This window comes from Lynx canadensis, chromosome B3, assembly GCF_007474595.2.
Source record: "Lynx canadensis isolate LIC74 chromosome B3, mLynCan4.pri.v2, whole genome shotgun sequence".
Taxonomy (NCBI): domain Eukaryota; kingdom Metazoa; phylum Chordata; class Mammalia; order Carnivora; family Felidae; genus Lynx; species Lynx canadensis.
The window spans coordinates 50,671,826-50,698,654 of record NC_044308.2 but is presented as its reverse complement, the minus strand read 5'-3'; the positions used below and the strand labels follow the sequence as shown (position 1 = coordinate 50,698,654).

The following is a 26,829-nucleotide window of genomic DNA, read 5'->3' as shown; positions in this document are numbered from 1 at the left end:
ACATGCTTTTCTTTTTATTTGCTATTTATTTTTATTTTTTTAAGATAGGGAATACTTTATTCAAACCCATAAGAGAAATGGACAGCTTGAGTCTGTAACAAAGTGTCATGTTTTAAAGCATAGGTCAGTAATTGTATGTGAGAATATATACTTCTGTGTACAAATTAACTGATCAGACCACAGCTTTTCAATGTTTAAAACAGAATAAGCTTCCTTATAAAAGCAGTACCTTTGTGACATTTTTAACTTTAGGATTCTTCTCCTTCTTCTTCACTCTCTCCTTCAACAGAATCCACACCAACCTCCTCATAATCCTTCTCAAGTGCAGCCATTTCCTTCTCGCCTTACAAGACTCTCCTTCCTCTATTAGCTCACCCACATACCAGTGAAAAAAGGCACGCTTGGCATATATCAGGTCAAACTTGTGTTCCAAGTGAGCCCAGGCCTCAGCAATGGATGTGGTTTTGCTCAGTATGCACACAGCTCACTCACTATACTTTGGCCAGATCCCCACAAGGTACCACAGTGGAAAGCTGGTAATTAATGCCAACTTTTAAGTGAATGGGGCACCAGTCCATAAAGTGGATGGCACACTTGCCCTTGGTGGTGGCAATGGCAGCATGACATCTTTGGAAACTACCTTGCCATGGTACAGTAGGCAGCAAGCCATGGATTTACCATGACAAGGGTCACATTTTACCATCTGATTGGCTGGCTCAAAGCATACATTTGTGATCTCTGCAATTGGAAGCTGTTCATGGTAGGCTTTCTCAGCAGAAATGACGGGCATATGTGGCTAGAGAGAAGTAGATGCAGGGTAGGGCACCAGCTTTATCTGGATTTCTGGCAGGTCAACATTTAGGGCTCCATCAACTCTGAGGGAAGAAGAGATGGAGGACACAATTCGACCTATCAACCTATTCAGATTAGTGTAGGTTGGGAGTTCAATATTGAGGTTTCTATGGCAGATGTCATGGATGGCCTCATTGTCTACAAGGAAGGCACAATCAGAGTGCTCCAGGGTAGTGTGGGGAGTGAGGATGGAGTTGTAGAGCTTAACAGCTATGGAAACAAGGGGGGCTGGGTAAATGGAGAACTCCAGCTTGGACTTCTTGTCATAATCGACAGAGAGATGTTCCATTAGCAGGGAGGTGAACCTAGTACCAGTTCCTCTCCAAAACTATGGAAAAAACAGGTAGCCCTGAAGACTTGTGTGCTGATCAGCAAGTTTCTAAATTTGGTCTAAAACAAGGTCAGTGATCTCCTTGCCAATGGTGAAGTGCCCTTAGGCATAGATATTGGCAGCATCTTCCTTGCCTGTGATGAGCTGTTCAGGGTGGAAGAGCTGGTGGTAGGTGACAGTGTAGACTTATTAATGACTGTGGATTCCAGATCAACAAACACTTCCCTGGGCACATGCTTGCCAGGACTTCTTCTCATTAGAGGAGGTGTTGAAAGGGTCTTCTCCTCCCCCAGTGGTTTTGTCACTTGGCACCTGACCATCAGGCTGGATGCCATGTTCCAGGCAATATAGAGCTCTCAGCAGACATTGCCAATTTGGACATGCCTGGCCAACATGGATGGCGATGCATTCACGTATGTTTGCTACTTTGCAGCTTCCAAGCAGATGGCAGAGAGGAAAAGGAGAGTCGTTGCTTTTTACAGCACAGCACAACTCTTAGGTGGTTGATGTAAGAGAACCTGCCTACTTTCTCCCTTTTTAAAATGCATCTGAAACCCCTGTCATCAAATCTCACTATTACTCTCAACTTTTGACGCTACCAAGTCCACAGTGTCTTTGTTCCTCCCCAAACTTCCCAACACCTAATGCCTGTGGCCATGTATTTGGTGTTTTTCACATGCTGTGTGATGCCAGAACTTTACATCTGTGGCATGTCTCCTTTACATAAATGTGTCACCTGTGGCGGATATATATAACCTTTGGGAAACTCTGAGAATTTCAGTTCCAATTCCTGTTTAGTGTGAATGAATCTCACAAGATGGGTGCCAGCTGACAGGAGAGAATAGTTAGGGACCTGAAAGAATTAGCACTGACTGGGCACCTGCTATGCATCAAGCAGCTGTTTTGATACCTTAGAAACAGTATTTCACTTTACTTTGCAGTAACTCTGCAAAGTAAGTTGTACATTCCCCCGTTTTCTAGGTGAGAAAACTGGTTCAGAAAAAATTAGGTAAATTGGCCAAGATTGCAAGGCAACTGAGTGACAGATCTGCAGTCAGCAGAGATATGTAAGACAACTCACATGGTTGTGAAGGGGGAACAGCAGCACTGCAAAGAGCTTTGGAGGCAGGCAGTCCCCACGTTATTTTGGAGATTAAATGTGAAGATGTCTAACCATGCCTGGCACAGAGTAGGTGTTTAACAAATTATGGTTATTGCCATTAAATCATATATAGTATTTTAATTTAATATTTGAATGTCCCATATTACTTAGCAAATGTATGACTTAGTATTTGTCATACAGTTGGTATAAGCCATTTGATTTACATTTTGCTAAGCAGTTGGTTTGACTTTATTCAAGAAAAGGATGGGTATACTGTCTCCATGTTCTCACACAGAAGAACAAAATCAAGAGCCCTAGAATACATGGTGTCTCTTTTAGTCTACGATAAGTAGTCTGAGTAAAGGCTATGTTTATTTTCATTACTGCCATTGCTGGCACATAGGTCCTCAATAAAAATGTGTCCCATAATACTGGTAAATAAATGGATATGTTTAGGAAGTACCATCAGGAATCCTATCATTCCTTTGAGCACATTCACTCTTATTATGATGAATCTGTTGAATTGGATGTAGATAACATTCCAGTTGTTGTTAAACTGGCTCATCATCAGAACTTGTTTTTTGTTTTTTGTTATTTTTCACATCACAGGTTTCTGAGCTATATCTCTTGAGAATCTGATATATTGGCTTTGGATGTATAGGGTTCCCCAGGAAGTTCTGCTCACCAGCCAGGTTTGGAGATACCACATATCTGGGTGGTAATGACCAACCTCCACCCCAACCCCTGGACACACACATTCTCTTTCTCTTTTATAAGGCACTCAATGGCCTTGAGTCAAATTTCCTTGCGGCTGACCAACCATGGGTGGCAACATCACTCTTTCACACCATGCTGATCACAAGCTTCCTGAAGATAATGCCCATTGGAAGTGGAACAGCCACTATCATTCAGGTCTACATCATGTTTGAAAAGCAAAGAAAAGAGAAGGCAGAGGGTAAGTAGAGGTGCCATTGGTCCCATAGGCCACACTGCCAAAGAAGGCCACTGACATTGCTAAGTGCTTGTCATGAGGGCACCCTGAGTCTATATTTTCTGTCTTATACTTTCTGTCTGTTTTCTTAGACAACATGCCTGGAGGCTACCCTCCACCCTTCTTACTGTAACTATCCATGCTCAACCTCTTGGCCTTAACCTCTGAGGAACTGAAAGTTCTCTTGAACTTTCTAACATCCCCCACATGGCCTGATGTCAGGCTTAAGGACAGGTCTCAGAAATATCAGGATGGCAAATGCTACTCTTTGTGGCAATTCACTGTGTTAGAGGGGAAGCAGGAAGGGCACATGAAATAGGGACTCCATAGCCATAGGCTGGAACCAGCCAGCTTTTTGCCTGTGCCACGCTCTTACTCTATAGCTCCGCTCTTCTTTTTCTGAGCCCAAGAAAGCCCATCTTTCTTAGACAGGTACCAACAAACCCTCAGCAAGGCACCGCCTCAGATTCAGATTTGTGTTTTGTTACAGATGGTGGGAAATATCAATTTAGAAGGGTTGCAAAGAAAATGTGATTTTAAAATGTGCTTTGAAAAAACTAACATCCTAAATATTAGAATATGTAAAAATTTTAGTGGGAGCCTACTTAATTCTTGAGAATATAAAGAAGATATGAAAAAGTCCTAGAAACATCAATAAAAAATTGTTTAGATATTATCATTATTTGACACACAAAAATATTCTAATGAAAAATTTTCACTGTATTAAATTTTAACATTCATGAAAATAAATAGTATATATTGTTCTAGATAGTTTAGAAATTTCTACAGTGATAGAAGGTTTGTTTTATTTTTTGTTTTCTTATTATGATATACACTGAGGATAATGGAGAGATTTTTTTTATTATTATGGCAAAAAATACATAACATAAAAGTTACCATTCTAGTTATTTTTAAATGTACAGTTTAGTGCTATTGAACAGATTTTTTTTCTCTTTTATGTTTTGTGTGTTCTCTATATTATCCTTGCTAATTTTTATTTACTTTGAATAGGTATTCAATGATACTTAGGTATTTTGATGTCATGTAGATGCCCATCTTTGATTAAGCTCCTAAACATGTACCAGTTAATGTGCTAAGTTTTTCCTAAGTGTTATCTCACTTATTCCTTGCAACAACCCTCTGAGGAAGGCACTATTAATATTTCCACTTTACAGAGGAGGAAAGTGAGGGTCAGAGAAATTGTATTGGCTGTTCAAAGGCACATGGCTAATAAGAGAAGCTGCTAGGAAGAGTTTTGTCTATTGCAGAGCCTGGATGGTAAGACAACATTATTACTATCTTTGTGGGTTTGGATACCACAGATTGATGCACTTTTCTGAAGACAAAATTAATGCATATCCAAAGTCTGTGCTTACACATTTTGAATTTTGCCAATGCAAAAAAGTTTCAACAAATATAACAGAGCCTCAATGCATTTTACAATTTGTGTTAGGTCTCCCCAAAGGCTCTGAATAACTGTCACAACCCAGTATACCCAGTGATTGTGTAAAACTGTTTTTATTTAACCCCAAACGGAAGCATAAATTTCTCATTTGCATACAATGGGAGGATTAAACACTCATCTGTTATCATGTGGTGTGGTAGCTAGAATTCAAGCTCTGTAATCAAGCCAAGTACAAACTGACTCATAGGTTTTTAGCTACTATTTAACCTCTCTCTCCCACTCTTTACAATGGGGATGAGAGAAATACCCACCTCCTCAAATTGAGATGATTAACTAAACTGCCAGGTACATTTCTAAATTCTAAATACAGTTTCCAGCTTATGATGGTTCAGTTTAAAAATTTTCGACTTTACGACAGCAGGTAAGCAATACACGTTCAGTAGAAACTGTACCTCAAATTTTAAGTTTTGTCCTTTTCATGGGCTACCTTTATGCAGTAATAATACTCTCTCATGACTCTGGGCAGTGTCAGTGAGCCACAGCTCGTAGTCAGCCACGCAATTGCAAAGGTAACCAACAACACACTTATAACCATTCTGTAGCCATATAACCATTCTGTTTTTCACTTTCAGTATTCACTAAATTACGTAAGATATTTAACATTTTATTATAAAATAGGCTTTGTGTTAGATGCTGTTGCCCACTTGTAGGCTAATGTAAGTGTTCTGAGCATGTTTAAGATAGGTAAGGCTAAGCTATGATGTTTGGTAATTTAGGTGCATTAAGTGCATTTTTGACTTACGATATTTTCAACTGACGATGGGCTTATTGGGATGTAACCCCATTGTAAATTGAGGAAAATCTGTGGAAACTAGTTATAATTAGTCATTCATTTGGCAAATATTTATTGAATTTATCCCCTGTGCTAGGTACAGTACTGAGTTGGTACAGATAATTACAATGTGGTCCTAGCCTTTCAGACTCTGGAAAGGGTAGACATGGATGAACAACACATTATATTATGGAGGATATTATAACAATCTCTACAAAGTGGAAGAATGAAGGGAGGAGAGGAACTAGATGGGAGCAGTTGGGCGAGAAGGCTTCAGGGAGGAGGGGACTTGTTCTTAGCTCACATCTGCATTTCTATGCCACACAAAACTGTGCTGAATATTTAGTCCAAAAATTGGGTGTACAATGTAGTGATTCAACAGTTACATACATTATGAAATGCTGATGATAATTAAATGTATTACAATATTATTGACTACATTCTCTATGTTGTACTTTTCTCTGTGCTGTGACTTATTTATTTATTTATTTATTTATTTTTTTCAACGTTTATTTTTATTTTTGGGACAGAGAGAGACAGAGCATGAACGGGGGAGGGGCAAAGAGAGAGGGAGACACAGAATCGGAAACAGGCTCCAGGCTCTGAGCCATCAGCCCAGAGCCCGATGCGGGGCTCGAACTCACGGACCGCGAGATCGTGACCTGGCTGAAGTCGGACGCTCAACCGACTGCGCCACCCAGGCGCCCCGACTTATTTATTTTATAAATGGAAGTTTGTACCTCTTAATCTCCTCTACCCATTTCACCTATCCTCCCACCCTCCTCACCTTTGGTAACCACCAGTTTTTTCTCTATATTTATGAGTGTGTTTCTCTTTTTTGTTGTTTTTTTGTTCGCTTGTTTTGTTTTTTAGATTTCACATGTAAGTGAAATCATATGATATTTGTCTTTCTGTGTCTGGCTTACTTCACTTAGCATAATACCCTTTAGGTCCATTCATGTTGATGTGAACGGCAAGATCTCATTCTTTTTAATGGCTGACTACTGTTCCATTATATATATATACCACATCTTATTTATCCATTCATCTATCAATGGACACTTAGGTTGCTTCCATATCTTGGCTATATCCAATAATGTTGCAGTAAATATAGGAGCGCATATATCTTTTTGAATTAGTGTTTTTGTTTTCTTCAGGTAAATACCCAGGAATAGAATTATTGGCTTATATGGTACTTGTATTTTTAATTTTTTGAAGGCGCTCCATAATATTTTCCAGAGTAACTGTACCAATTTACATTCCCACTAACAGTGTGCAAGAGTCCTCTTTTCTGCACATCTTCACCAACGTTTGTCATTTCTTTGTCTTTTTGATACTAGCTATTCTGAATGGTGTGAATTAATGCATCATTGTGATTTTGATTTGCATTTCCCTGATGATGAGTGATGCTGAAAATCTTTTCATGTTTCTGTTGTCCATGTCTTTGGAAAAATGTCTGTCCTGGTCTTCTGCCTATTTTTAATCAGATTATTTGTTTTTGTGGTGTTGAGTTGTATGAGCTCTTCATATTTATAAATATCTTCTCCCATTCAGTAGATTGCCTTTTTATTGTGGACCTCACCTTTTTGTTAAGCTGATGATTTCCTTCACTTTCCTTTTATTTTGATGCAGACTCGATAGTTTATTTTTGCTTTTGTTTCCCTTGCCTAAGGAGAGAGATCCAGAAAGATATTGTTAAGGTTGAGGTCCAAAAGATTACTATGTTTTTTTCTTAATAAAATATTTAAAATTTATATATTTTTAAAAATCTTTATGCTCCTTATCTAAATTATAAACAAATCGCACTTAACACCAGAAAAGGAGAGAAAGAGCTTTTTGATGATGAAGAAAAGAGGTTAAGCAGAACCCCCCCCCCCCCTTGTCATTGGTAGTGTTCTGTGCTATGGAGAACTCACAACTATCTTTGGGTCCCGGAGAGCAGTTCAGTATGAACTGAATCTGACATTCTGAGCTATTTTCCTAAGTCAATATCACCATTGAAAGGAAACCATTGATCAACCAAGTGAAGCCACTAAAAATGGATTCCAGCCTAGGAAAAATTCACCAGGGAAGCTGTAAATGTGCCTGGCCTGTCTTGGCAAGGTTGGGCTCTTTGTGATTCAACTGGGGGACAGCTGAGGGCTGCTGGCCAGATAAACCCCGAGCAATGACAACCTGGCTCACCAGGCTCCAGATCCGCAGCACTCACTCCTAGCACAATAGAGGGACGGGAGGAAGAAGCAGCCCTCACCATGGTGGACTGGGCTGAGGTTGGGTCTGTCTTTGCTCAGTGTCCATCTTTACACCCTGGTTAATTCTAGCCTCCCCAGAAGTGTGACTCTATAATGAGGGGCTGGTGGTGGCCTTGCAGCCTCCCTGCCCTCCTTTCTTGCCTAGTGGCTCATCACACTTTAATGGAGACGAACAATAAGGGGAGGGGCCAGGAGGCCTGCGGATTACACAAAGAATGAAATTGTGCCTTGGCCAGATCCACGCCAATTATGTCTGAATAAACAAATCCATAGTACAAGCTAAGAGCCTTCCTTCTACCCCACCTCCCGCCCCCGCATTTTATTTATTTTTATCTTGGTCTGGAAAGTTGGACTTATTCCCTGTACTGTCCTGGTACCCAGATGGCCTGTTTGAGTAAGCAGTGGGGAAGAAGGTCAATAATACATCAGCATGCAGAGTCTCCGCTAAGGTCAGTCCTGCATAAAATATACCGTGACAACCTGAGGGCAAGTTTAAAATGGTGCTCCACGACAGGGTAGGGGTGGGGGTGGGGCTGGGGTCAGTACAGATGCTGCCTTCTCACAATCGCTGCAAAATTCTGGCCCCCCAAAACTATATTCTACTGGGTTTGTGTAGTCGTTCTTTAGGAAAAGTTTTCTTCACGCACAGGAGTGCTCATGATCCAAGTAAGGAGGATTTTAAGAGGGTCTGTCTTCATATATAATTATCTGTCATGTTGAGAGGCTTTTTCGAAAATAATCAGGTCCAATTGTCCCAAACAGGAACATAATGGCTACTGTGGTATCAAATTCTAATCTACTGAATGAGTTTTATGTATTTGTTTTGTCTCCAGATATGTTTTAATAAGATTTGAGTGCTGAACTAGGCAATACTTACAAGTTTTTAGCTGTTGTAAGATTCCTATTCTTGAGTGGCACTTCACAATTACATTTGATTATGACTATTTAATAAAGATACAATCAGATACCTGTGTATAGAGTCACTGGGGATTTTACAAGAGTTCCTTCTGCTTTCCTCTTCCTTTTGAAGATTAGGGTAAACCCAACAGCACCTTTTAATGTAAAAAAAGAAAAGTCCATTTCACTTTGGGAATTTATTCAAATTGGAGGCGAATACTGACACAAATATTCTTGAAGATTGATCCAGGTTGAAGCGTGTTGTGCATGGGTTTACTGTTCAACTTGCAAGTAATTTGTAAAGCCAGAGTCAGTCTTGACTATGAAACATTGTATCACTGTGATTGGAATCAATAGTTCTTGCACTGTCATTTGTCACATATTTACAAGCTTGAAAAATAGTTCATTTTGTCCTCATCCCATAACTCAAAAGATTGAATCAGAGCCCTGGAGGGATCTGCCAACAGGACACATTCATTACTGATCACCCGTCTTGGTGAGGCTATAATCACAACCATACCAAAAATAGAATATAAATAAAATTAAAGCACTATTCATTTGGTACACTCTTAAATATTTTCAGCTTCAAATATTTAAAAGTCTGCTGGGAGACTTCAATCACCTTGGTGACCTACATCAGTGGCCACAAAAAGAAAATTCATTGAAGCTGATTTTCCCATCACTCTCTCAAAACATTCAAAGATACAATTTTTTTGAATGAAAAAAAAAAGCAAAATCTAGACTTAATGGTCCAAAAACTTCATAAAGTATACTTCTTTTATTCACCTTGTGTATAGTTCATAAATGACCTTCTATTCCCATGAAAGATTTGTAAAAGATGTTTAAAGATAATGCTTTCCATTTTAAGATAAAAGATTTATGAATGATGGAACTTGTGTCTATGAAATCGCTAATCCCAACTCTCTAATATTTCAGATGGAGAGCTTCATAAAATGAAAAGACTGCCCATAAAGTTGTACTATACCTGCTGTCAGAGACAATCAGTAATGGAATTGCAAAGTGAATATTGAAAAGGATGTGAGACATGCACATTTTGGGTTATAATAATGTATTTTAAGTCCCCTTCACTTCACTGCCATATTGATAAAGTATTAATGGTTGAAGTGTTGGGAGGCAATTATGATTCTTTAAACAAGTCCCCAGATGTTAACAGATAAACACATTGTTCATCAAATTTAGTTGCTAAAATAACCCCAAATTGTAGGATTGCAGCTAGTTTCTGCAGACAATTTTCCTGACTAAATTCAAACTATGGGAGTTTGACCCATTTATCAAGTCTCAGCCTGTACCAACCTAAAAATTCCAGATTGCCTTCCAAATGCTCAGTTGAGTGGTACTCTACAGATATGGCCTGACATTCCTTTTACTAGAACAAGATTGAAGTATATGATGCCATATACCAGTTGTTTCCTCCCTAACTCTCTAATTTTAATTTTAATATTTTAGCTTCTATGACTTTATTATTTATTTTATGAAGTGACACTATTTCTTTCATAAACATCCTCACTGAAAATGGATCTTGTCTGTCTCCATTGCTTTGGAGAAGAGATGGCAAGGACACCTTCTCATAACAAGGGAGACTTGAACTTGAACATATGTGCATTAGAGTTCATGATGTCTGCCCATCTGTGCCTCTAATTTCAGAAAGAGAGGGTGGTAGACAAGGAGACTTGTACCCTCTGTCCCTGCAGCCAACTGGAATAGGTGTGGGCCTCTAATCCAGAGGTGACCCACCCATAAACTAGTCAGTGACATAGGATTATGTGTTCTGGTTTGAAAAGAAGAGCTGGGTAAATCAGACTCTTTGTCTGAAATATGGAACTGAGAGATGAATGAGAAGTTGCCTGTGGGGTATGTACTCAAGGCAAGAGGTTTTATAGGGGTATGGTGAGGCAGCCATTACTGACCATGTGTAAGATGAAACAGCTTACCCTCAGAAAGAGAAGAGAATGCAGCTACCAGGCAGGACGTGCTATAAGGGAAAGAGAGAGAAAAAGCAGAGAAAAAGCAGCCCTAGCTCTCGTGCTTTTATAGCCACAGTTTTTCAGCTTTGTTCAGATTCTTTCTCATGGAATTTCTGAAAAATGTCTCCTTCTTTGTTTGGAGCTGGTTTGAATGAACGTCTGTCCCTTGAAACCTCAAAACACAGAACAAGATGTACTTAATATTGCTTCCAAGTCAGAGCTAGCCTCTCAATTGGGGATATTTTTCCATTTGTTCCATCTTACTGGCATGCTTGTTTGAGGATCAGTGCATACTGAAGTTTAGGGTTGATGCCTGTCTTTGTACCTACCTCTTCTCTAATAGGAGAGACAAGGTACTCAGACACAGAAGAAAACTGCCTGGTAAAATGGATAAGTCATTGTGCTGAGATAGGCTTGGGATTGTGCTTATAACCTAACAAACTAATTGGAAGCCTCAAATATCCTACTAATAGAGGTGGGTGACTTAAAATTTGAGGATAGGAATATGGGGAGGTGACACAGCCCAAAGGAACATCATTTTGAGGGGAACAAAGTTTGTTCTTTTAGGTAAAAAAACATAAGGTAGCATCAATGAAGTCAGGGTTTGAATTCTGACTCTGTCATTTCCCATCTGCATGACCTTGAACAAGATACTTGATGACTCTGAGTCTCAATTGTATTTATGAAATTACGATAATAGTTACTTTTTCCACAGAGTGGTGATAATTAAGTAAAATAATGTATACAAAATATCTGCATCATTTTCTGAGACCAATGGAAAGCTTCATCATTGAAGCTTATTTGCCTGTCACAAAGCTATTGAACAGCTCATCATGTGTGCTTTAAAATCTTTATTGGGGGTGCCTGGGTGGCTCAGTCGGTTAAGCGTCCGATTTCAGCTCAGGTCACTATCTCACGGTCTGTGAGTTCGAGCCCCACGTCGGGCTCTGGGCTGATGGCTCAGAGCCTGGAGCCTGCTTCAGATTCTGTGTTTCCCTCTCTCTGCCCCTCCCCTGTTCTTGCTCTGTCTCTCTCTGTCTCAAAAATAAATAAACGTTAAAAAAAAGTTAAATAAAATCTTTTTTTAAGCAGGGAAACTCAGGAAATTTAGTGAGAATACGCTCTACCTCACAAATCATTTCTGAGAGCTGGTTTGGTGGCAAATGTTAATGCATATATTTTACTGATAAGGAAGCCGTTTCTCAGAATAAATGAAACTCAAACTCAGATAGAAGTGACATACTTGAAAATGAATCTGTAGGGAATTTGGGGGCAATATGACATACCCTCCTGAGTTTATTAGGGGGACTTGTGATTGTTGCAAACCAGAACCACTGATAGACTATTTCATTGCGTGGTTCTAAGATCTGATAAAGTACTTGTTTATTGTTTTTCTTGTGGCAGAAACCTCAAATGTTTAAACAATAGATTTCCTATGAGGATATCCTTAAATAGTCATCATTATGCAATTCCAAAAACTGAATTCATGTCTATCTACTTTAAAAAGGCATTAGGTTGTGATCATTACTAATACTTTAAGCTTATCATGATCATTTCTGATATTAATCTATGTATATGCTAGTCCTTCATCTGCCACTCTTAGCAGTTGAATCCCTCATTAAGATCTCACCCACTTCATTTGTGAAGACAGGTGGAAGATAATGCCAAATGTTTATTTCTTTGTTCTCTATATCCTAAATTTCATTGTCATGCTTAAAGACCCAAATTGCCCTTGACATTTATCTCTGTGCACATAAGAACTAACAGATGAAACCATATATATATATATATATATATATATATATATATACACACCCTATATATATATATACACACACCCACCATATATATATATATACCCTATATATATATATATATACATACACCATATATATATATATATATATACACACACACCATATATATGTGTGTGTGTGTGTGTATATATATATATATATATATATATATATATATATAATGGGATGCTCATTAGTTACTATTTCTTCTGCCTTTCTAACTTGCTGTAGCCCCTTTGTATACTCTGACTAATTTTTCCTGGGACAGAAAATCATAGAGAATTAACCATAGCAGAATTCAAAGAAACACAAGCTAAAGCCAAAGGAAATAAGGGAAGGCACCCAGCAAGAACACATTTATAAATGTCAGATGTGTTTGATTTGTGGCAATTATGTGGAGAAACTTAATGATACATCCCCAAAGTAAGTAGACTATGTGACATTATGAAGCATCGGCATATAGTGAAAAAGGTTGGCTATGCAATAAGATAATCCCATCTTCAAAATTATTGGGAAATAACCGGATGTGAAAGAATCAGGTTAGTCCAAGGAACATATACTACTCTGAGAGAAGCCAGACTAGAATGTTATTAAATAAGGAAAGGTGTGGATAAGACGAGCTGAATGTTACCTGGATTTGGAGAAAAAAAAATGTGTGGGTTGAAGGAAGACAGACCATCTGCATATACCCAAGAAAGGAGAACCCAAGGGTAGAGGTCTTATAGTGTGTCTTCAGCATGGTACCCTGGCCACAGAGTGCCCTGACTGGAATCCTCTTCTTAAATTCACTCAGCAAGTAATATTGACTGCTACTCTGGACCATAAACTGTGCCAGGGCCAGGGCCAGTACAGAAGAAGATGGATAAGCTTTCTGCCTTGTTCCTTGCCTTTGTGTTAGCAAAGTCTTTTTCTCCTCAGTACTTAACATCATTTAACATAGCATTGCGTTTATATTTACTTTCTTCATTCTCTGTTCTCCCTGCAATAAAATGCAAATGTTATGAAGAAGATAGGGATTTGTATCTAGTAGTATCAGTTCACTGCTCTGTCTTCATTGTCTAATACAGTACCTGGCACACGATAATGCTCAGTTAATTTTGTGAATAAATAGAACATAGAGGTAAACAAGTAAGGAAACAAACCTAAACAATTAAGAAAGCTATAAAGAAGAGAAATAAAACATCTATTGAATCCTTCCCTCTACCTGCATAAGACACTTGTAACAATGCTCCTTTTGGTACATATCCTTCCCTCCACAAAAAAGTGAATGTGTTAATCTGTGCCTTCTATTTCACAAGCCTGTGTTTTCCATAATATAGCTTTATATTGGTTGCATAGTATTCTATTGTTTGGCTTGTGCCGTATATTTAAGCAATCCTCTATTAATAAACATTTAACTTGTTTCTATTACTTTGTGTTATAGACATTGTTATATTGAGCCTTTGTAAACAAGTGTGTTAACATATTGTCTGATTTTATTTTTATATTTAATTCCTAAAAGCAAATTCACTGAGTTAAAAAGTATGTATATTTACATTTGGACATGTATTTTTAAATCATCCTCTAGGAGCGTACAATTTATATTCCTAACACCAGAGAAAGAAATATCCATTTCTCTCAACACCTACCAGCTCCCAGTATTATTCTTTTTTATGTTTGCCAATCTGATAAGGAAAATCTGTACTTATCATTGTCTTGATTTACATTTATTTGATTTCTATTAAGATTAGACATATTTGTATATGCATTGTAGCCATTTGTATTTGTATATGTGTGTGTGTTGCTTGTTCTTGTCTTTTGCTCATTCTTCTATTGTATTAGAACAATATTTTGAAACATTTAAACATTTCATAAACATTTAATTAGAAATCTAATAATTTTTCCACATTGGCCCATATTTAAAAATTCAATACGGGAGGCCTAAAAATGTAGAATCTTTATTTCCATAGGAAATGAAAAGTACAAACACACGTTGATACAGTAAAGCAGAATCCCATTAGTCATTTGATAGTGGTAGTATATTTCCTAAGAATTACTGAATTCTAACTTCAAATATCAACTTCAATATAGCCTTTTGTGTTTGTCACATCATACTAAGATGTGACCATGAGGTCATAGTGACACTAAAACAGCAGGAACATGAAACCAGTACTATTTGGAGTAAGATTAAGGACTAGCTCATGTAAATGGACAGCATTTGGATTATCATTTCTTCAAGGATTCTGGAGCCAAGCCACCGAGCCACCACACTCCTTAAACATTCTGGATATGCTTGGGAGTTGGTGTGTTGCCAGTTATACCTATCTACTGCCATCGTAGCAAAGGCTCAATCTCTTTCAAACTGCAGCTTTTTGGCAATTTGGAGCAGTGGCAGTGAAACTCATTTATGCTGGTCCCATGCGGCTCTGTGTCTGTGTCAAATCTCTTGGTCCCACCAGAAAACTTACAAGCTTGATGCTAAATTGCCTCCTGTGTGTCATTTTGGCTCATAGCATTTTGTTCAACCTGCCATCCCTCTCTTTCTGTCCTTACAGAAATATATGAAAAGGCCCTCTTGAAGGACATACACAATCCCTAAATACCCAAGCAAGATTGAAATCTTGCATAAAAAGCATTGTCCTTTACCATATGCCTCCTTTCTAATTAGAGTAAAAAGATGAGCAATAAAGCATGGCTGGCAGCTCACAAGTTTCTGTTTGGTCAGAACTGTAAAGGAAGAAAACTTTGGAGCTGAAATTATTCTCCTTTTCTTCCCCTACTGTGTACTTCTCTTCCATATATGTCTCATCCATCTCAAGCCCAAATCCTGTCACTACAGAGACACTTGTCTTCATTTGCACAACTAACATTCCCTGAGACATGGGCATGGAGGTTCCTATCACTTTCTGAAAATGATATTCATACTTTTCTCCAAAATGTACATTTCTAAACTTGACTAGACTTGTTTATGGACTTTCCAAACAGAAATTAACTAAAATGTACTGAAAAAATTTAAATTCTGCTGGCAGATGATTAATAGGATTTTTTTTGATGCCTTTAATAAATTGGATCTCAGAGATGTTTCTCATTTAAATGTGGCCAAGGAGTGGCACCTGGGTGGCTCAGTCAGTTAAGCGTCCGACTTCGGCTCAGGTCATGATCTCGCAGTCCATGGGTACAAGCCCTGCGTCCAACTCTGTGCTGACAGCCTGGAGCCTGAAGCCTGCTTCACATTCTGTGTCTTCCTCTCTCCTTGCCCCTCCCCTGCTCACACACACACACACTCCCTCTCTCTCTTTCTCTCTCAAAATAATAAATAAACATTAAAAAAGAAAGAAATTATAATAAAAAAATAAAAATAAATGTGGCCAAGGAGTCACATCCCACACAATTTCTTTTTTTTTCAGATTTTTTCAATGTTTATTTATTTTGAGAGACAAAGACAGAGTGTGAGTGGGGGAGGGGCAGAGAGAGAGGGAGACACACAATCCGAAGCAGGATCCAGGCTTTCAGCTGTCAGCACAGAGCCCAATGAGGGGTCTGAACTCACAAACTGTGTGATCATGACCTGAGTTGAAGTTGGACACCTATCCGACTAAGCCACCCATGCACCCCACATCCCACACAACTTTATCCCAGAATTAATTAATTAATTAATTAAATTTTTAATGTTTATTCATTTTTTTGAGAGAAAGAGAGACAGAATATGAGTGGGGAGGGTCAGAGAGAGAGGGAGACACAGAATCCGAAGCAGACAGCACAGAGCCTGACATGGGGCTTAAGCCCACAAAGTATGAGATCATGACCTGAGCTGAACTCAGGTGCTTAACTGACTGAGCCACCCAGGCGCCCCAACTTTATCCCAGAATTTAAAAAGTAAAAGACTGTTTGCTTTTCTGTTTTTCATATATGAATTCAAAGTTTGAACATATTTAGGGTAAACATAAATATGGCCAATTTTTTTAAATGATATACACTATACATGAATTATATGTAAGATATCTATATCTTGGAATTTAAAAGTAGACATATGTCCTTATTTATTGTTTAATTTATTTAACAAATTAATAAAACCAACACAAAAGTGGGCTTTGCAGCTTCTTATTCTATTTATTTTATGTTCATCCTCCCCAATTTTACTATTCCTTCCCTGAGACAGTAAAGCTCTTTAGGATTTTAGTGGTCATCATTTCAAGATCATGCAGGCATCTATTCCGAAGCTATTATTAAAATTGCTGAAGATGTCCTCTGGCATCCTCTGGCAGATTCAAAGGCTCATTTCCCTTTCCTGTAGACACTTGTTCCTTATTTGGAAGCACTTAATAATAAAGCAGGAAGCAGCAAACACAGCCCCCTCTGAAATGGCTGAGCAGTATTCAATCTGGTGGCAAAAAAATAAATAAATAAAATTAGGCTCATGATGAGACACCACTTCCATATACACTCAGGAAGTGGAGAAAGGACATCCACTCTGGGACTTTATAACAAGGCACATATTAGTGTGTCTTTCCATCTAAAAGGAAGGGTTAACCTCACTTAGCAAACAGTACTGCAATAGGGAGGTGGGGGCCTAAAGAATGCCATTCCTGGTTCCACCTGATGGTTGGTTGTCTTCATGGTGACTGGGGCAGTGAGAGGAGTCTTTGAAACATTATAGCAGCAAAGCCCAGAAGGTTCTTTCTGAGGCTCCCAGCCAGTGTCTATGCCAAGCCTCCCTCTCGATCACTGCCACTGGACCTGGACTCACCTTCTCAGTCCTTCTGAATATGTCCTCCTACTTCTTTGACATTTCTGGCTCAGGTTAAGTTTTTTGTCTTTCACAAAGCCTTACCTGGAGGCAGCATGACCTCGGAAGTGTGGCATTTAGAGCTAGATGAGAACCACTGTTTTCTCTGCTGTATACTTGCTCCGTGGCCTTAGGCAAGTAACCTGAAGTCCCCAAACCTTTAAAAATGGCTAAGATTAATACCCATATTTCAGGGTTGTTGTACTAATTATAAAGTATTATTAAATGCTAAGTACTTAAGTTAATAATGAATGCACAGGGTTCTTTGCATTATTCTCTTTGATTTTGTGTATGTTTGAGCATTTTCATAATAAAAATCTTTTTATAAAAGGGAATGTATATAAAGCACCTAGCACATAGCAGACAATTCTTTCCTTCCCACTCAATCTTCTCTCTCTTTCTCATCCTCTGAGCTTTCATGGTTAGTCATTCCTAGCCTTCAGGTAGGTGTTCCTCAGGTAGGGAGTGACTGAAATATAGCTGGGACCCCAGGACCTCTGCATTACCCTCAGGTGCTCCTTAGTGAGGACCCCAAGGAAGACCTAGAAAGGTGGACACCATCAGACAAAGGAGTTCTTGTTATAAGCTCAGGACTCTAAATGCAGACCCCAGTGAAGGCACCGGGGACCTGGCCCTCTGTGGAGTCTTCAGGGCACCTTCCATAGGCCAGAGGCAGACTTAAAACCTCAGCCAGCTAAGTAACTTCTTGGGTCTTTCCTTTGGGCTCATATCCTGATTTTGAATAGGTAGATACTTCAACTCTGATGATGAAGAAAAACAAACTAAAGAGAATGAAGAGGGAAAGAAAGAATTTTTCCCTAGGGCCTAGAGTGGAATTCTGCTCAGCTGCTCAGTCTTGACTGCCACAGAGATGGCCCCTTGTCCCCAAAAGGGGACAGTGCCTGCCTTTTCTCAGGGACCAGGCTCTCAAGAAACAAGCCATAAAATGGAGGAGTGTGGGAGCCATGAGGAGTAAATGAGAGAATTCCTCAAGAGATTCTGAGTTTTATTCCCTCCTTTCCTCACTCCACCTGGAGGCAGCCGAGGCAATGTTCTAATTCTTGTTACACTCTTCCTGAGAGGAGGCAACACATCAGGGGATGGCAGTGGGAGGAACCTTGAATTCTTTCCAGAAGAAATGGAAGCTTAGGCTAAAACCATGTATTTGCTTTCTGTTATAAACCAGAAGGTTTCCTTCTTCAGAAGGAGGAAACATGCATAGATTAGAAGGACCAGTGTGACAGGGAATGTAGCCTTGTCATTAGGAGTCTGACTCCATCTTTTGATGTTTGACTGTAAACGGCTTTTACCTGTTTACCTCTTTCCCTTCTGCCCCACATCTGAGCAGGCTGGCATCAGTGGAAGATTCAGGCCATGAAATCCCTCCGGTGGGAATTCCCACCCTGGCCCCATCCCCAACCATTGTGAAACCCCCAGCAGGTCTCCTTTTCTTGCTCTCAAGTGATTGTCAGGCCATCTTGGGAGGTATTTCCTGCTCTCGCAGAAAAGTCTCAAATATATAAATAATAAAGCTTTTATACCCTCTTGGTGTGTGTGTGTGTGGCATCATTAGTTTCAACATCTGTATCAAATTCGTAACATTCCATCCTGTTTTTCCAAAGAGTCACTTCCACAGGAATAAAAGGGAGGAAAGAATATAGCATTAGCCATTTTTGAGTGGTGGGATTATGAGAGATTTATTTTTCAATTATTTCTCTTATTTTACTTTTCTGTAAAGGTCCAAATTAGTAAATATATATGACTTTCCAGGCCAGAGTTACAACTATTCAACTCTACTCAACACTCAACTCGTAGCGTGAAAGCAGCCATAGACAATACTAAACAAATAGGTGTGGCTGTATTTATACTTTATTTAAAAATACAGTTGGAGGACCAGATTTAACCTGCAGATCATAGTCTCTCAACCTCTGCTTTAAAATGTTTCTACACTGAAAGTCTAATACCTATATGATTAAGAAGTTGAGACACCCTGGTAATCTTAATTAAGACCTAGTGATTGGCTCTTGTGCGGGTGATAAAAGGAGACAATAAGAGATATTTTCTTAAGGCAGTGGCTTACTTCTAGAGAGGGGAATCTTAGAGTCTAAGATTTTCCTACCCCTCCCCCCATGAGATGTTGCTATACTGGCCCCTGACCCTGAGGAGACTAATAACTGCTACAGTATCACACCTTATAATCTAGAATGAAAATACACATTCTAAAAGGAATCAATTGATCCCACCCTCTAGTAGCAGTAAAATAACTCAGAGAATCTTGAGAAAGCTTCTGATAAGTTCAACATGATATCGTTGGATGGTGGTGACTTAGTTTTCCTTTTCATTGGATTTAGGCTTCCCTGATTTGTTTCTGCTGACAGGGCTGGGACCTTTTCAGAGAATGAGATGGGTCTGAGCAGCTCCAGAAAATTCTCCCTTCTGCCCAGCACCTTGGGGGAATTCCCACCATAGTTCATATTTCACTGGGGAAAAATACTGATGAGACTTTCAAAATGCCACTTTGGCCCTTGCCACATCCACAGGCCCCCAACTGTCCCTTCTAATGTGAGTCTCTCTAATAAGCAGGTTTGCTGTGAAGGAAACACCAAGTGTGGCAGAGATTGTCTTCCTATTGGGAGAACAGTGGGAGAGCAGGTGCTTGAATGCGGGAATGTCAGAGCTCAGAGTGAAGGCAATTATTTTCCTCCATGTAGCTCAGCATGGAGAAGAAATTAGTAAGGAAAAGTCAGGCAGCTGCTCTGCCCAGAGTGTCATGGGCAGCTGCAATAAGAGGGTGTCCCATACACCTGGACACATGTAAACTGTGCTGGCCCCAACAGGCCTCATGGGCCAGCACCCAGGGTCTGAGTTGCACTGCAGAGAAAGGCCTATGCCAGGAAGGAGCTGGAAGGGTATTGATCACTTCTGTACTCCTTGCAGGAGCTGGAGGTGAAACGAGAAAGATGATGCTTAGACATCTTCCCTAGCAGGGACATTTTTCAAAATCAAAATCAACTCAGAAGAATAATATTATATCCTCTTCACACTTTGATATTCTTCCATCTAGGCTTAATTTTTTCTCCAAACCAAGTAAGAAAAAATCATTGGTGGTCTGTTCCATTTCCAATTAGCTATGCCCAAAAGATAGGGCCCCAAACAGCTTATTTAGTGAGAATGGGAAAGATTTTAACAGAATGACCTTCGCCTAGGTTTCCCTCAGGGACAGCCAGAATATTAATGCAGGCTGCCCAGGAGCATACACTGTCAGACCCAGGGGGACCCTGGTAATCAGGAGGGTTCAAGTTCCTCTTGGAGTATTCCTGTGTGAGGACTCCACATTCTCCTCTGCCATCTGCATTATGCAGCATAGAATGGGTTAAAAGATTCTAACAGAAGCTTGAGAGAAGGGGCATTATATTGGCTAGAGAAAATGGGGATTTTTTTAAATGTTTATTTTTGAGGGAGGAGGGGCAACAAGGGAGGGAGAGAGTATCCAAAGCAGGCTCCTTGCTGTCAGCAGAGAGCCCAATGTGGGGCTCAAACCCACAAACCATGAGATTATGACCTGAGCTGAAGCTGGATGTTCAACTGACTGAGCCACCCAGGCACCCTAGAAAATGGGGATTCTTTAATACAGGCCCTTGCCATATCTGTGTGGTTAAGCAATCCCTATGCTAGATTTTAGGTTTCCAGAACTCATTTTTTTCAAAGGCAAAGGTGAGAATTCCACTGCGGCCTACAGGGTTCAGTTCCTAAGTGTTAGTGACTGAAGTAGCTCAGCCCAATAACAGACAAAGCCCTGAGTGGTTTAGCACAACATACATTTTTGTCATATATGCAAAAGTCCGATGTTCCTGTCTGGAGGGCAGCTTTACTCCACATGATCATTCAGAGACCAAGGTTCCTTCTACCTTGTGGTTTCTGCTTCTTTTAGGGCTTCACAGTCTTCCCTAGCCACTGAAAGGTGGGGAACAAAGCAAGGGGAAGACATACCTACTTCTTATCCACTGAGACCCATTCACATTCCATTCATGAAAATTAGTTGCACAGCCACATCTAGATGCCAGGCCACTGTGATACATAGTTCCTGGCTGGGCAGCCGCTTCCCAGCAACAAGCTGATGCTGGGGGTCTGGGTGGCCACCTGGCTTCAGGCATGCTCATAGTTGTTCAACCTCTCCCAGAACTGCCTGCTGATCCTGCCGCTCACATGCAAGATGACTAATTCTGGGGTGCTGCTTCATTTTGCCCCACCATTGGCCTTCTGTTCTCACAGGTCCCTCAGGTAGAGTTCTGCAAATGCTTCATTCTAACTAAAGGTAGGTGTAGTGTGGAGGTGGGGGGATTCTTGGTAGGAAGGCCATCCTGGCTGCTTTGACACAAGCTGATGGTGAGAGAGGAGAGTTAGGGGTTATCTGTGTGAGAGGTGTGGTCTGACAATATGAGGGATGTGACTGTCAACTGGGAGGCAGTCCAAGATGGCTTGGTGAATGGAGCTCTGTTCAGTCATTGCTCTGAGTGACATTACCAGAAATTTCTGTTTCTTTGCACCAAGCATGCCTGATAAGGTAAACATTTTAAAAAGAAAATGTAACACTCTGGATTTCAGTCATGCTAACTCAATCCCCAGTTCCTTCTGACCCATTTTAATCTTTTTAAGTTTATTTATTTATTTTGAGAGAGAGCATGAACGGGGGAAGGGCAGGGAGAGAGAGAGAGAGAGAGAGAGAGAGAGAGAGAGAGAGAGAGAGAGAAAATCCCAAACAGGCCCCACACTGTCAGCATAGAGCCTGATGAGGGCTTTGAACTCATGAGCTGTCAGATCATGACCTGAGTTGGACCCTTACTAAACTCAGCCACCCACTCGCCCCTCTTCTGATCCATTTTAACACAACTCTTCTGATAAGTTTATCTTTCCTCTTTCCCTTCTTGGAAGTTTTATCCAGAGTCTTTACATTGCTAGGGCATTTAAGATTTTTCTTCAAATCTTTTTTCATCTATTCTGTCCTTGCTTTTCAGAAAAATCCTGTGGGCTAGGAAGTACACAGAGAGTTTGAATGATTGACACAGGGTATCTGATACCACATGGCCAATCAACAATCACCCAGATGTCCCAAATGTCCCAAATGTTCCCAGATTCCCCAGATGCCCTGACTCTCAGGATCTAAATTTAGCAAGACTGGACCACCTTTCTCATTTCTTTTATAATCCATCTTACCCAAATAATTCCTGTCCAAATAATTCTTGATCTGGACACCAAGTAATGGGCTGTCCATCTGCCTTCTACTCCATTCTCTGTCTACAAGACCTTCAACAGTAATGAGTCACAAAGTTTTCTTGAAACTGATGTGATTAGAAATATAGCCTACCTTGACATACTTGTATCAGTGTAGGAAAGATTTTCACAAATCCTCCTACTCATGGTGCTCCAAATCCTTGTAAGACACCTCAGCACCTCATTACACATGGGGGTACTGAGCACATGTTGCAGAGTACTAAGCCCACTAATGGGAAGGAATCTCTACTGTCTATTCAAAAGTTGAAATTCCACTACATGCTTTCCCTAGGGAGAAATGAAGAGTTTTTGCTTCTAGTATGTTGTCTGTGTGGCCTTTGTTACTCTGCTTCTCTAGACTCAAGTGGGTGAGAGAGAGGTTATACTGCATGTGCAGAGCACAGACTGAAGCTAGCTCGCCTATGCCCAAACTCTGGTCTCTGCCACATATTAGCTCTGTCATCTTGGAGAAAGTACAGTAAAACCTTGGATTGCGAGCAACTTGTTCTGTGAGTGTTCCATAAGATGATCAAACATTTTTAATAAATTTTAACTTGATACAGGAGTGATGTCTTGCAATAGGAGTCCTACGTGACACTGAATGTCACGTGATCACAACTGAGCCAATGATTGTTGAAATTTGCTTTGATATACAAGTGCTTTGGATTACAAGCATGTTTCCTGAAAAAAAATTATGCTCACAACCCAGGTTCTACTTTACTTAACTTCCCATTTCTCCATTTCTCATCTGTAAAATGGGGATGATAACCTGTGTTACTGGGCTGTTGTGAGGATTGAATGTGTTGATAATATAAAGCACTTTCAACCATGCCTGGCATATAATTAGTTCAACATAAGCACTTGCTATTTGGTAATGCATGCTATTTGCCAGGTCTGGTTTACCAGCCAGTAGTGGGCAATCAGCTAGACTGTCAGGGAATTCTCTTTTAGCCATGCATGCTTTCTGAAATCCATATCCTTGGTTGGGCTCTCTTAGATTTAGTTCTCTCCAAGGAGAAGAGGAGTAACCAAGAGTAGAAACTGTGCTAGCAGGCTACTTCACCTGCTGAATGGCTGGCTTGCTCCAACACTGATCCTTTGGTTTTCATATAACTTATTGTTCAATTCAGACTACTTTTCAGAGCATGGAAATGTTAAACCAAATGGGATCCTGTGTCAAGAGTATTAAATAAGGAATACCCTAGCCAATCTAGGAGATACACGTATGGCCTCTGTAATTACTGCTAATTTGAGGTTGGGTTATTTGGTTTGCTGGTGAACTATGGCAATAACTACTAGGCCCTTGCACATATTGTTGACTCTGTTCAACATCCTTGTGAAATATATTTTATTGTTTTCCCCATTTTACAGATGAGGCAATGAAGGTTTACTGATGTGCTAAAATTACACCAGTAGTGATCAGCTGCAGTTTTTCTCTTCCACCATGTTATGTTCCCCTTATTCCCAGAGACCTCCCAGTTTCTGAACATCTTTAACTACTCGTGCAACCATTTATCTGAACTGTCTGGTCCACATGCTTTCAAAATTCCCATTGTTCCTCTGGTATCTGGTTTGTGCCCATGACAAGGCATAAAACTAACTTTTAAAATTATTAAAACAGATATGTGCATTATCTTTTCTCTGGGCCACAATATAGAGAAAAAATGGTTTTTGGAAAAAGAAAGCTTAAACTTTGATTATGTCAATCATTGACTGTGAGATCTGGCTCAAGTCTCTTGCATCCTTTTTATCACAGATCTTATACCTGTGTGTGCTCTTGGAATTGTGAGCATTTCCTCATCTGTAAATTGGGAATAATAACACTTGCCTAGTTTTAAGGAGTAAATGAGATTCCAGGGAGAAAAAGCATAGTTAGCCAACAGTAAATGTTAAAAATAGCAATGATTATTATTTTTTAAATTATTACCATCAACCTAGAAGAATGAACTTTGAGATAGATGAACAAATGGCTAAGCATTGTATGATAAAACCAGGAGGGCCTGAACAAAAATGTTCTATGCCTTTCTGTCTATAAATGTTTCCTATACTTGCACAAGTATGCAAGTATGAAAGATGCATACATAAGGATTTTCATCATTACATTGTTTGTAAATGTAGAACACAGGATGTCTTTGACTTTGGCTAATTGATTATGGTGTCTCTCTAGTGCTGAATTGGATGAGCAGTCTACTTAATTTGTGTAAGAGGAAACATCCTGAGCCTGGTAACTGAAAGTTGGGTGAAATCACCATAGCAGGAAAGTTTCAATCCCACCACACCCTGTACCTGAACCAGAGTGCAGACCTGGAGTCCCTGGAATGAAGTAGCATTTGAATCCCCTAGAGGAAGGAGCTTGCAGCACTGCCAAAAATGTATCCTGTAAATCCCCCTCCTGGACTTCTCTGTGACAAAAGTCAATGGAAAACAGTGACAGCTCACTAGAGGCAGGACCCAGACTCTTCAGGCATGAAAAATTATGTCACCCCACCAGACTAGGAACACCTCTAGCCAAGGTGCTTATCAAAGGTAATAAAACATGAAAAGGGTAGTGGGATAACGGAGTTCTAAATACTAAGTGTAACCATGTGACGAGTTACAGAAACAGACTATAATGGTTATGAACATTTCTTCCATATTTTGGTCTCAATGTATTTGCATATATATTAGCCAATTCTGTCTTTCCCTTTCCCCTTTCTCAAATGTAAGATGTGTTCATCTCATTATAAGAAAAAAAAAACATTGAGACTATGTGCGGTGATGGATGTTAACCAAACTAATTGTGATGATCATTTCACAGTATTCACATATACTAAATCACTATGTTGTAAACCTAAAACTAGAACAATGTTATACGTCAATTACAATGCAATGAGAATAGAAAAAAATGTGTTAACAATAGTTAACCTTATAGTTCAGTATAAATGTCAGGCTATCAAAAGGGGAATGTGACTCAGAAGAGGAAAGAACATCAGCCAAACTATGAGTAGAATGACTTTGTTTTCCCTTTGTATAGAGAGTGTGTTTTGATTGCAGGAAGAATAGTTGCATCATGTTAGTTGTAAATAAGATTTTGCTATTGTCTTTATTTGGAAGTTATGTGTGGTTAAGGAAATATGTATGGACACGTTGACAAGGTGGTTTTGTATTTTGTCAACTTTGCTAAGCTGGAGCTGTTTCCCAGAATTCTCTGTCCTGTAGGACTTTGGACTAGGGCTGGTCACAGGAGATATTTACATAAGATTTGGAAGGTGAATTTAAGCAGCAGCCTTTTTTCAAGCACCAAAAGTGGCTGCAGGGAGCCAGACAGCTCCTGCACCTTGTTGCAGATCTGCTGGCCCGCACCCAGGCCTCCCTCCCTCCTGGCAGACCTCCTCCTTCACCTTCCTGGGTCAGGTATGGGTTTGGTCCCAGGGCTGAAGGTGCCACCTTCTGCAGGTCACCCACCTCATCAAGATTAGTCATTAAAAGCCAGACATGAGTTCCAGTCTGCCCTTGCTCTCTCTTATTTCATGTCCATTTTTTTTCTCCCCAGCTGCTATCACAGCTGACCAGTAGTAAATTCAGCCCAATGCCAGGTGCAACACCCTTGCAGAGACTTCTTCACCACTTCTCAGAGTTGTGTAAGATCTAATCCCTGTTAAAAATCCCACGTTTTTCACTATTGAGAATGGTTTTGCTTCTGTGGTCAGACTCTGACTTACACACTTTTCTTTGCTTTTTATTTAAAATTTGATAATCTGAATATACAGCTTTTCATGACAGAAGGCTTTATCATGCTGATCCCACACTTCCTGTGGCTGTGGCCACAATTAGCTGGAGGAGAGTAGCACCTGTTCCCCAGGATGATGCAAGCACTGTCCATTTGCTGCAGTTCCCAACTGGCCCTTTTCACTCATTTATATTTTATGCCTGATCCCCAAAATCATTTGGGTTTGTGACTCCTAGACTGGAGACACTCTTTAAAGGTCTGGTATGATTTCTGTTCTATTGCCTGACATAGATCAAACAACATTTTCAAGTTGGTTTAGTGACCTGTGACAAAGTTCTAGTATCTCATTAATATAACTATTCTGTATTAAAGTTAGTATTACATCCTTGGTAGGCAGAGAATCACACCCATACTTCATTCACTGTGAACAAACTCAGGTACTTCCCCCAGAAGGAGAACATTAAGTCAATAAAAGAGCATGATGGAAATTATGCTTTTCACAAGCTTTGGAGTTAGAAGGGTCTTGAGACAATACCCACTTGGCCAGTTTCAGACTTTGCTCTACTGTCATCTGACTTCCTTTGAGACTCTTCTGGTCTTGGAGACGAGACTGTGGGTGTCAGCAGGTGAGGCTCCTCCAT

The 26,829-nt window shown here is 39.9% G+C and overlaps 1 pseudogene; it reads right to left on the bottom strand.

Moving 5' to 3' along the window:
* Positions 1-242: 242 nt before the first annotated feature.
* On the bottom strand, positions 243-26,829 carry LOC115516987 (annotated as a pseudogene).